We start from the raw sequence: 10,525 nt of genomic DNA on the forward strand, positions 1-10,525 counted from the left end.
TTCTAGACTTAGTGAAATGGAACGTCCCTTATACATATGTAACCTTTCGCCCACGAGATCGACCCTGGTATAATTCCGAAATACGTAAAGCGTCTAGAAAACGTGACCGTTTGAAACGAACAGCAGTAAACTCTGGCAAATAATCTGACTGGATACGTTTCAAACAAATACGTAAAAAAGCTAACAATATGAAAAGTGCATGCAAAAATGTTCTTTAATAACATCGAATTTACGCTAAATGATATCAATTCTAATGATCTTCGCCAATATTGGAAAAAAGTTAAAATGCTCGTTAAAGAAAATTTATCAAAATGTAATTTTATCCATCCTTTATTAATTGAAAATGTCACGTATTCTTTTACTGATATTGAAAAAGCTAATATTTTAAACGATTATTTTTCGTCCGTTTCAAATATTGATGATTCGGACTCAAGTTTACCTTTTTTTTCTAGAAAAACTGACAAACAACTACAAAATATCACGATAACTGAACAAGATACTTTTGATGTACTATCTAACTTTAACATAAATAAAGCAAACGGCCCGGATGAAATAAGTCACCGCATGTTAAAGGAAACACTTGAAATAGTTTTTGTACCATTAACTATTATTTTTAATAGGTCAGTTCAAGAAAACATATATCCGGATTTGTGGAAAGGTGCACATGTAATGCCTCTTTTTAAAAGGGGTGATAAAAATATTACATCAAATTACCGTCCTATATCTCTTATAAGTTGCGTGAGTAAAGTCATGGAAGGAGCGGTGTTCAAATATATATACAACTATTTACATGCAAATGATCTTATATATGATAAATAGTCAGGATTTCTTCCAGGCAATTCGACGGTCTACCAGTTAATTGATATATATAAATTTGTTCGGCTTTTGATGGACGTAAATCTACTTGTATAATATTATGCGACATAACTAAAGCTTTTGATAGGGTATGGAATTCAGGGCTCATTTTCAAACTTGTATAAACGGAAACATAATAAACTGGATCACCAGGTATCTGCACAACCGACGCCAAAACGTCTTTATTGGATCTTCCTATTCTTGTGAAACACAAGTAAATGCAGGAGTGCCCCAGGGATCAGTCTTAGGGCCTTTGGTTATTTCTTATTTACGTAAACGACATTACCGAGTCACTTTTAAGTATATCTCGACTGTATGCTGACAACAGTTCACTCGCCGTTAGTTCTGACAATGTTGAATATATCGAAACAATACTAAACCACGATTTACATATGATATCAAATTGGGCTCAAAAATGGCTAGTAAATTTTAATCCCTCTAAAACTGAAGTAATGTTTTTTTTACTCTTGCAAAAAGCAATATTGCTAGATCCTCCTTACTTTTTGACAATGTTCAGCTCAGCTTTGGTCAAACACACAAACATCTTGGAGTTACGTTTTGTGATGATGGCACTTGGCAAACACATATTTCAAACATAGCTTCTTCAGTATCTAAAGTATTAGGGAAATGAAATCTTTAAAATTTAAACTTAAACGAGGAACTCTCAATCAAATCTACATCTCCTAAGGCCAATTTTAGAGTATGCCTCTATTATTTGGGATAATTGTACAGCATACGAATAGGAATTACTTGAGAAAATCCAGTAAGATGCTGCTAGAACAGTAACCGGTTTAACAATATCTATTTCCATAAATAATCTAATAAATGAAAGGACGGGATATGATAAGGACCAAAAATGGCCTCCACTAAATATGCATTTAAAACAACATCATTCCATTGGTAATTAACTATATTTTTCAAAATCCACTAAGATATAATGACCAGACGTCGGTAATGATCCAAAAATAATTGATTATTACACCTATCTAAGACTTACGCTGAAAAGATATTCGATCATTTAGAATGGGGGTATAGAAAACTATTTTGCAATATATTTTATTTTATATTGCTGAACCCTATAAATTGTATGTCGTCACAATACACAGTGATCCAACTTCTTGAAACGAATTTTTATTTTGTATTCTAAGACAGAATGATCGTGCAAAAGCAATGAAAACAAGGGGGATAACTCTTTCATGTAAGGACGACCGAAAACTCTTTAAAGAAATAAGATTTTTTTTTTATTTTATAAATCTACATACTTAGGCATATTCTCTACTTATTATGTCTGTTTCGTTTTATTTTGTATCAAGAAAATGTCTAAAACTAAAATCCAAAACTTTCATTTCATATGCGTTACCATAGCAACATAGAAACAGTTTTGCAATTTTTGGATTTAAAGTAATTTAGCGAGTTGTTTCACATACTTGATGAAATATTAACTTTTAAAAAACATTTTTGCTTCTATATCTCTTTACATATTTAGTGGGTTTTTTTTTGTTTCGTATACGGAATGTTCTTCTTGTGTGACATTCGTATAAAACAAAACCTTCTTCGAATAAATCAGGAGGCAGGACTTTGTCTTACAAGTTTACATTTTTCATATTTTCGGTGATTTTTTATTTAAATATGTAATGAAGTATATTCATCAAGTAAGTTGAAAAAAACGACAGTGTTCATTTTACTTGAATAAATAATATACGAGTTGAATATTATTAAATCCTTACCACATAATTCAAACACGTACCCGCAGAAATGTCGCCGGAAACGAGTTAGATCGGTATTACAACTATGGAAGCATATCTATGTAGTTTATTCAAATTAATTTCTTGGATTAAATCAAACACGTTTCCTTTGACACGTAACTATAATATCGATATGAGAAGCACGAAATATACATTAGCGTATGTAAGATCATTACGAAGGAGTGACATGAAAGGCACGTGCAGTTTCCCGCCAAAATGCTCTTATATATGTAACGTAAATGCTTCCGATTTCCTGCAAAAGATTTTGGATTATAGATGAAAGAAAATTATTTGATTTTAGTCCATTATGTTATATTCCAATTACAATTGTTGCATCTATATTATATATTGCGTTTATATTAAAATCAATTAACAAGACGACCTGGGATATATCCAAGTAGTAACATTTGTATGCGCGCATGAAGACATTTGATTTTATTCTTATGGTATTAAACACTGAATTCATTAGTGCGGTAGGTATAAATTGTTTACAAAATAACAATAGGTCATGGTTGCACAGTGAGAAGCAGATGACCCGGCTTTCCTCTGGATTACCGCTTTTCCTTTCCTCGAATAGAAAGACAGACAGATTCGAGACGAAACGGCTGCAGCGATAAAGAACCGGCATAGTTGCTCAGTACGCACGTGTTAGTCTAAGAAACATCTGCGCACGTGCCCACGTATAAGCTAATAAGTGATGTCTATAGTAAGCTTTCAATCATGCCGAGTGATATGTGTGCAGATGTATTTCTTTATCCTAATACGTGCGCAGATGTTTAATACAATTACGTCCGTACGTAACACGTAGTGTAATTCTTATTACGTGCGCAAGTTATAGATATTACGTGAACACGAAGTAACTAATACGTGCGCACGTTTTAGCATGACAAACATATCCATGCCCCCCTCTGTGATACCTTAACTACATGTATATGCATTCCTCGGTTTTTTAAAAATCATTACTGTTATTCTAGAAAAGAAAGAGAAAAAACAAAACACCTGTATATGTGCCTTCATTTCAAAAGTATAACAGTGCAGAGAGCCTAGCTAGTCCGGGCCCGCTTCGATGAATGGATTCATCAGGAATGAAATGTCGAAATTGATTTATATAAGTTGAAGAACCTGCTTCGCAAGCTCAATAAGAACACCGCAGATTTGCGGATCACAGGATCGCGAGTGATATCGCCGGGCGAGGCCTTTCTTCTCCGTGACGATTTGATAGGGGGTATTGTGACTATAATCATTCGTCCTCCATCTCATAATCATGTGGGGAAGTTGACAACTACTTGCGGAGAACAGGTTTTTACTGGTACGGAATCCAGGAACTCTGATTAAGTTAATTGTCCGTTACTGTTGAAAAACGGCGTTAAAACGCAAAACAAAACAAATCACAATCAACCTGCAATAAATTATTAAAACCAATAATAAGATGACGCGTCTTTCGATATTTTAGATATTTTTAAACACAAATATAGCTTAGCTATTGTGTTTTAGAAATGGTTATATAGGGATTTTATCTTTTATTCATAAAATAAAATATTTCACACCGGAAATGACATGTCAGTGACATTAATTGACTCAACATACATTTATTTATGAAACTTCGTACGGCGATGAAACGGAGTATTTTAAAATTGATGAAACAGTTCTGAGTTGTTGACTTACTATTTTTCATACATCATTAAAAAGAAGAGGTATAAAACACGTTTATAACTTTATCACAGACATACAGTAAAAGAATAATTGACTAATTATAGAAATAACGCGGTTAAATAGTTTAAAATATTTTAACTCGCGGCTAAAAATATAAAATCTAAATATGGTTTGCAACTCACCATCAAAGAATAGTACTTTCTGTCGTTTTTGACAGAAAAAAAAGTTTAACAGGATTTGTTGGGAATCGATCTCGCATACCACTGACATAAAATTTCATTTCAACCGTCGTGCGTACCGATTGCGTCACTGAGACTTATATACAAATTACGTCATAATTTTTACATAAAAGAACTATCTACATGTGTCTACTAGTAGCGGTGTGCATGATTTATCTTTCTTGTATCTATAACATTTATGTAAACAATAACAATTTTCTTTTTAAACAACTTTAATTACACTTTATTCTTTCTTTTAAAATGCCGCTTAAACAAAATCAACTTGAATATAATCCCGAAGTCCTGTGAAGTTTCATCAAAATCTGGCCAGCAGCTTGTCCTCTTAAAGCCAGATAGGCTTAATGCGGACAGACGAGAAGGCATAAACAATACCTCTCCCCACCTTTAGATGGGACATACTTCCGAGATAAAACCTTACATACAACACTTTACAAAATAGGGATGCTATAAAATGGATGTGCAATACCTCTACCTATTCTTCAGTGAAACTAAAAAGAACAAAACACAAGTAATATGGAGGAGTTATGGGCCATGACACGTACGATAAACAAATGTTTTAAGACTGAAGAAGACTGAAGAAGATGCATTGACTAGTTCAAAAATTTACATTAGTGTTTTAGTTCAATATAAACTTTGTCATACTAAAATGATATTGCAATTATAATGACCAATCACTTTTTAGATTTATGAAGTTTAATCTTACAACTTTTAAAGTGAAAATTATCAAACGTTTTACAGTGGTATTGCATGGAATTAAATTTTGTCACTATACAAATAATTAATGATTTTAATAATACTGATCACTATGATCTTAAATTTGATTTGTGAACATACTGTGCTATAAACTGAGACAAAACAGTACTGATACACTGCAAGACACAGTATTTTGAAAATTATAACAGTGTAATGTTTACATATTCTCAAAGTTTCTGAATCACATTTACATGCACGGCTGGACAGGACTTGTTGCTCTCTACATGTGTGTTCTACAATAACAGCAAATATGTAACAAAATTGATTCAGAAGGCTCCTCTTTACTAAACTGTGCAAGCTGCATACACTGATCTTGAACAACAGCTGAACGGTGACACTGAAGATTTCACAGGTACATATCTGAAGAAAGAAATGCATAATGTAGTAAATCTGTATTCGAGGTGTCTGCAGCTCTTTAATATTCAAAATATGTATATTTCTGAATATAAGGTAGAATAAAAGTGTTACTGGATTAATAAAACTTCAACATATCTTATGCATAAGACCCATTTGAGTAGAATATATCAAGAGGCCAACAGTTACCCTAAGTCACTCACTTGACCTTACTATTAGACCTAAAATATATGTATGACACACTTTGTATTTTGGAATATTATGATGGCAGGCTATATTTTATTCTGTATCTTAAATTCTTTGAAAATAACACACCTTATACTTGACATTTCATAATTTATATCTTACATTCACCTTTTTAAGCTTATAACAATAGAATTGTGTTAACCTATTTAATTAATTTCAGGAGAAAAATGTAAGATATTTGAAAACTTACATTCATAAGTCTGTAATTATTTGGTACTGTATAATTTCTTTTTGTAAGTGTAAAGTTTATATATCATACTTGACCCTTGGTCTCGTGTGAAACAAACTTTATACAAGCCTCTTGAAGTGATATATACCAAATCAATAACTGAATTACATTGTAACTCTTTGAATATTGTAAACAGTTACCTGAAGGTATCAATATCTGTGTTTAATTAAGTCATACAGATCAACACCGGCATTCTCATCATATGAATCCACAGGACATTTTACACTGAAATAAAGAAACAACTTCCTATAAATTTTGTACTTCTATTACTGAAAAATACAGAATTTACCTTAAATTAGGACTCTAATCCATTGAAAACTTCAAGTGACAGATATAAAGAAAACATTGCATTAAAAAGATATTTAAACAAAATGGTTATTGCTATAGTGTGTTTAAAAGCTTTGTAACATGGTTAGTGGCTGACAATAGTAGTTCTTTTATCTCTGTATCATATGAAAGGCTAAGAGTTAAGAAGTCTGAATAGATATCAATTAAGTCAAAATTTCTTGATTCAAAATGGGTGGGTGTACCATCCTTCATGATACTTCATAAAATCATTTTAATTACATTTACAATGTGTGTCTGTTAAATGTTAAGGGGAATGTAATTTTAATAACTGGCATTATATTACCCTTGACATCTTAAACTTGTTAAAGAGTATCATTTGTACATCATTGTACCATCAGACCATCTTTCACTTCTGTCAACCTGACTAGACATGTTGGACACCCTGAAAAATATAAATGATAAAATCTGTGAAAAGGCTCATCATGCAAAAACCATAACACCATCTTTATAAAATCACCTTAACACCTTGACGTTAAAAAATATTATTATTTCAAATTATTATTGTCCATTAAAGTATAATGTATCCCATCCATAATTATTACATGACTCCTTATATAATTTACCATTTCATAGTTTGGAATGGCTTCCAGTCTAAATCCAGAAGTTGAAGAAAAACAAATTATGAAAGTTTATTTATGGTGTCATTGAAAAGAATGACCTGCCTGTTAATTGTCAACTGTTTGCTCTTTTTAATATTGATAGGCAAACCATTCAATAATTGCATTTTATTAAATGCTGTCTAATATCAACTGTCAATAGTTTACAAGTGTTAATTAGATGACACTGACTTGTTTACTCTCAACATCATAAAGAGAGATAAAACTACATGTAAATTGTAAAACATTGTATGTGATACCATTCCATCCTGTATAAATTGCCTTTAAAAAGAAATTACATAGAAGTATTATCCCACTGTTTTGACTTCCCCTGCTCTATCTAAATTTTCAAGCTTCTGCAGCCACTTGAATATGTTATCTGTTCACTTGTACTTCTGTCTGAAATGAGGTAATTATAATATTTCAATAACTTATAATGAATATATTATGTTATTTTTTTCCTACAATTTGCAACAGTTTATTTTGAAAATTCATTTGATCTCAATTACATTCTGTTCTGACTACAGCTAAAATACATAGAACAGACTATAAGCTATTATAAGGTCAAAGGTCACTCTAAAAGGAAAAATCGGTAAACTTAGGCCCAGTTAATCACAGATGCTTTAAATAAGCTGTCATTTCACACAATAATTTGCTATAGGATTATGTATCTACAAACAAAAAACAAGAAAAAACAAATTAATAGAAAGAACATTTTTGGACAATTTAAAAAGCGACAATGAAAGTGAAAGTAGAAAGTCAATATTTTCTTATCGGGTTTTCTTTCACAATTTCCATTTAAAGCGTAACAGTTTACTTTCATACTGTATTGAATAATCCATAAACATTATACCTACCGTTTAAATGCATGGAAAATCCTCATGGTACCCGTAAACTTATAATTTGTTGATAACCTCTCAGTTTTCGGCCGTTTTCACGTGAAAATACGAAACCGGTGTTGACATAAATGTTCTACTTCCGGCGGTATTCGATTGCGTAAATCGGCTCTAGTACAATGTCTACAAATTCTGTGAGTTATCTGCTATCATCCAATGTAGATTCATGACTCAGAGAATTAAACATTTGTCATCAATGAAATTCCATAGCTAAATGTTTAACTGTTTATTTGACATTAAACTACCCAATCGCTGCTCTCACACTCCGACCAGATCGTGTTATATAATTGCGTGCATTTTTTGGAGTTGTTCTTGATGCTGGGCGAAGCGGTATCAAGGGTTCTCAATGGGGAATTGTTGTTTGTGTTATTTTGACTCGAATCCCTTGAATGATTTGATTTGGCCTTCCTAATGAACATGCGATTGCGCCGGTATCTCGCGCCATCGGATGCCTGAATTTTGTATGACCTTTCATTGTGCTGCTCAAGCACTTTCCCTGGTTCCCATTTTTCTCCCGGGGTTTTCTTAAATGTGATATTTTCCCCTGAATGCAGAGAAGGGAGTGGTCGTGTGGATCTGTCACAATAAGATTTTGACCTTGCTTGTTGTCTCTGCATATTTTCTCGGGCTTTCTGTGCATTAACAGGCTTTGGAGAAAACAGTTCATGAGTTGCTGGGAGAACTGATCTTAGCCTACGTCCTTGTAGAAGTTGACTAGGGCTATAACCAGTTGCAGGTAATGGGGAATTTCTGTGTTCGAGAAGCGGCAGGTAGGGGTCACAGTTGGTCAGTTGTCCGATTTAAGATGTTCAGGTATGCCAAACCGACTAAAATGTACCTTAAATTTACGAATCACCGTGTTGCTTTTTGTGTCTGGTAGTAAATGTCTCGAAAAAATCTGCTTAATGCGCATACAGTTATTAGGTACTGTTTGTTATCGAATGCGTGAGTGTCACATGAAACGTTTTTCCATGGCGTCAAGGGGGCACCTCATGCGGAAAGAGTGATTCTTTGCGTTTGCAGGGCGGTATTTCTCGCATAACGAGCATGCTTGCACGTATTCTAATATTTGATTACTCAAACCTGCCCAGAACATGATATCACTAGCACGCCGTGTTGCTTGGTTGCAGCCCTAGTGGCTGTTATCGTGAATAGCTTTTATCATGTCAAAGCGTTCTGACTTTGGAATGATTATCTTTTTTTCCTTAAATATTAGGCCATTTTCGAACGAAAGCTCATCTCCGTGGTTCCAATACATAACTACAGATTTAGGACAGTCTTGGCGTATACGAGGCCAGCCGTTCCTCATAACCTGTATGAGAGATTGAAATTGGTCATCGTTCTGCGATGCAATTCGAATTTTTTCGAGCTTTTGTTGCCCAAGATCCTGCTTTCCGGGACGTGATCGAATCTATCTCTTTGCCGTGAGCTTTCATAGCCTCTATATGTTTTTTATTATACTCATATGATTGTGCAATTTCCTTCGCCGTTTGCAATGTTAGGTCTTTCCCTTTTTCGATCACTTTTTCCCGCACACGTTCCGATTTGCAGCCAAATACTAACCTGTCTCTTAATTTTCGTCTAATTTATCTCCAAAATCACAATCCTTTGCCTTTATTGATAGTCTCGCGGTAAATTCATCGATCGTGTCCTCGTTCTGAATTTCGTGGTAAAAGTTATACCTGGCGAAAACTGGATTTGCTTTGGGTTCTACAAATTCCTTGATTTAGGACAGCCTTGGCGTATACGAGGCCAGCCGTTTCTCATAACCTGTATGAGAGATTGAAACTGGTCATCGTTCTGCGATGCAATTCGAATTCTTTCGAGCTTTTGCTGCCCAAGATCCTGCTTTCCGGGACGTGATCGAATCTATCTCTTTATCGTGAGCTTTCCTAGCCTCTATTTGGTTTTTATTATACTCATATGATTGTGCAGTTTCTTTCGCCGTTTGCAATGTTAGGTCTTTCCCTTCTTCGATCAACTTTTCGGGCACACGTTCCGATTTGCAACCAGATACTAACCTGTCTCTTAATTTTCGTCTAATTTATCTCCAAAATCACAATCCTTTGCCTTTATTGATAGTCTCGCGATAAATTCATCGATCGTGTCCTCGTTCTGAATTTTGTGGTAAAAGTTATACCTGGCGAAAACTGGATTTGCTTGGGGCTCTACAAATTCCTTGATTTTGTTAAGAATGAATGCATGGTCTTTATTTTGAGTCTCCGTTATGTCCCGTGACTCGTGTACCGTGCGGCCTCTTTCACCCACCCATAATTATATATATGCGCATTGTTCTGTTGGAAAGTCGCCATATGACCTAAAATTGTGTCGGTGCGACGTTAAACCCAACAAATAAAATGTTCTGTTGGATATTTCCCATTAAGGGGTCCATCGAACATTAGCTTGCTGTGTCTTTCGAACTTGCTCCAACTGTCTGGGAGATTTGTTAATTCCCAGTTCATAGACGGGTGTTGTAGACCAGTGCTTCCTGTTGCCATTGTCAGTGTTCACTTTACTAGCCTTGTAGTTCTAGTATTTCTGTTTACATCCAGTTTATCACTTTGAGTCGTTTACACTTTTAAGTAACTGTTTTTAAATCCCGTGTCTGACA

General features: G+C 34.1%; 1 long non-coding RNA gene across 1 annotated transcript; it reads right to left on the bottom strand.

Moving 5' to 3' along the window:
• Positions 1-4,729: 4,729 nt before the first annotated feature.
• Positions 4,730-10,220, bottom strand: LOC123565831 (uncharacterized). Its single transcript, XR_008372617.1, has 5 exons — positions 7,876-10,220; positions 7,318-7,417; positions 6,706-6,804; positions 6,215-6,299; positions 4,730-5,605 (listed from the first exon to the last, which is right to left on the bottom strand). It is a non-coding gene; the product is annotated as an uncharacterized LOC123565831 (long non-coding RNA).
• Positions 10,221-10,525: the final 305 nt, after the last annotated feature.

This window comes from Mercenaria mercenaria, chromosome 10, assembly GCF_021730395.1.
Source record: "Mercenaria mercenaria strain notata chromosome 10, MADL_Memer_1, whole genome shotgun sequence".
Taxonomy (NCBI): Eukaryota; Metazoa; Mollusca; class Bivalvia; order Venerida; family Veneridae; genus Mercenaria; species Mercenaria mercenaria.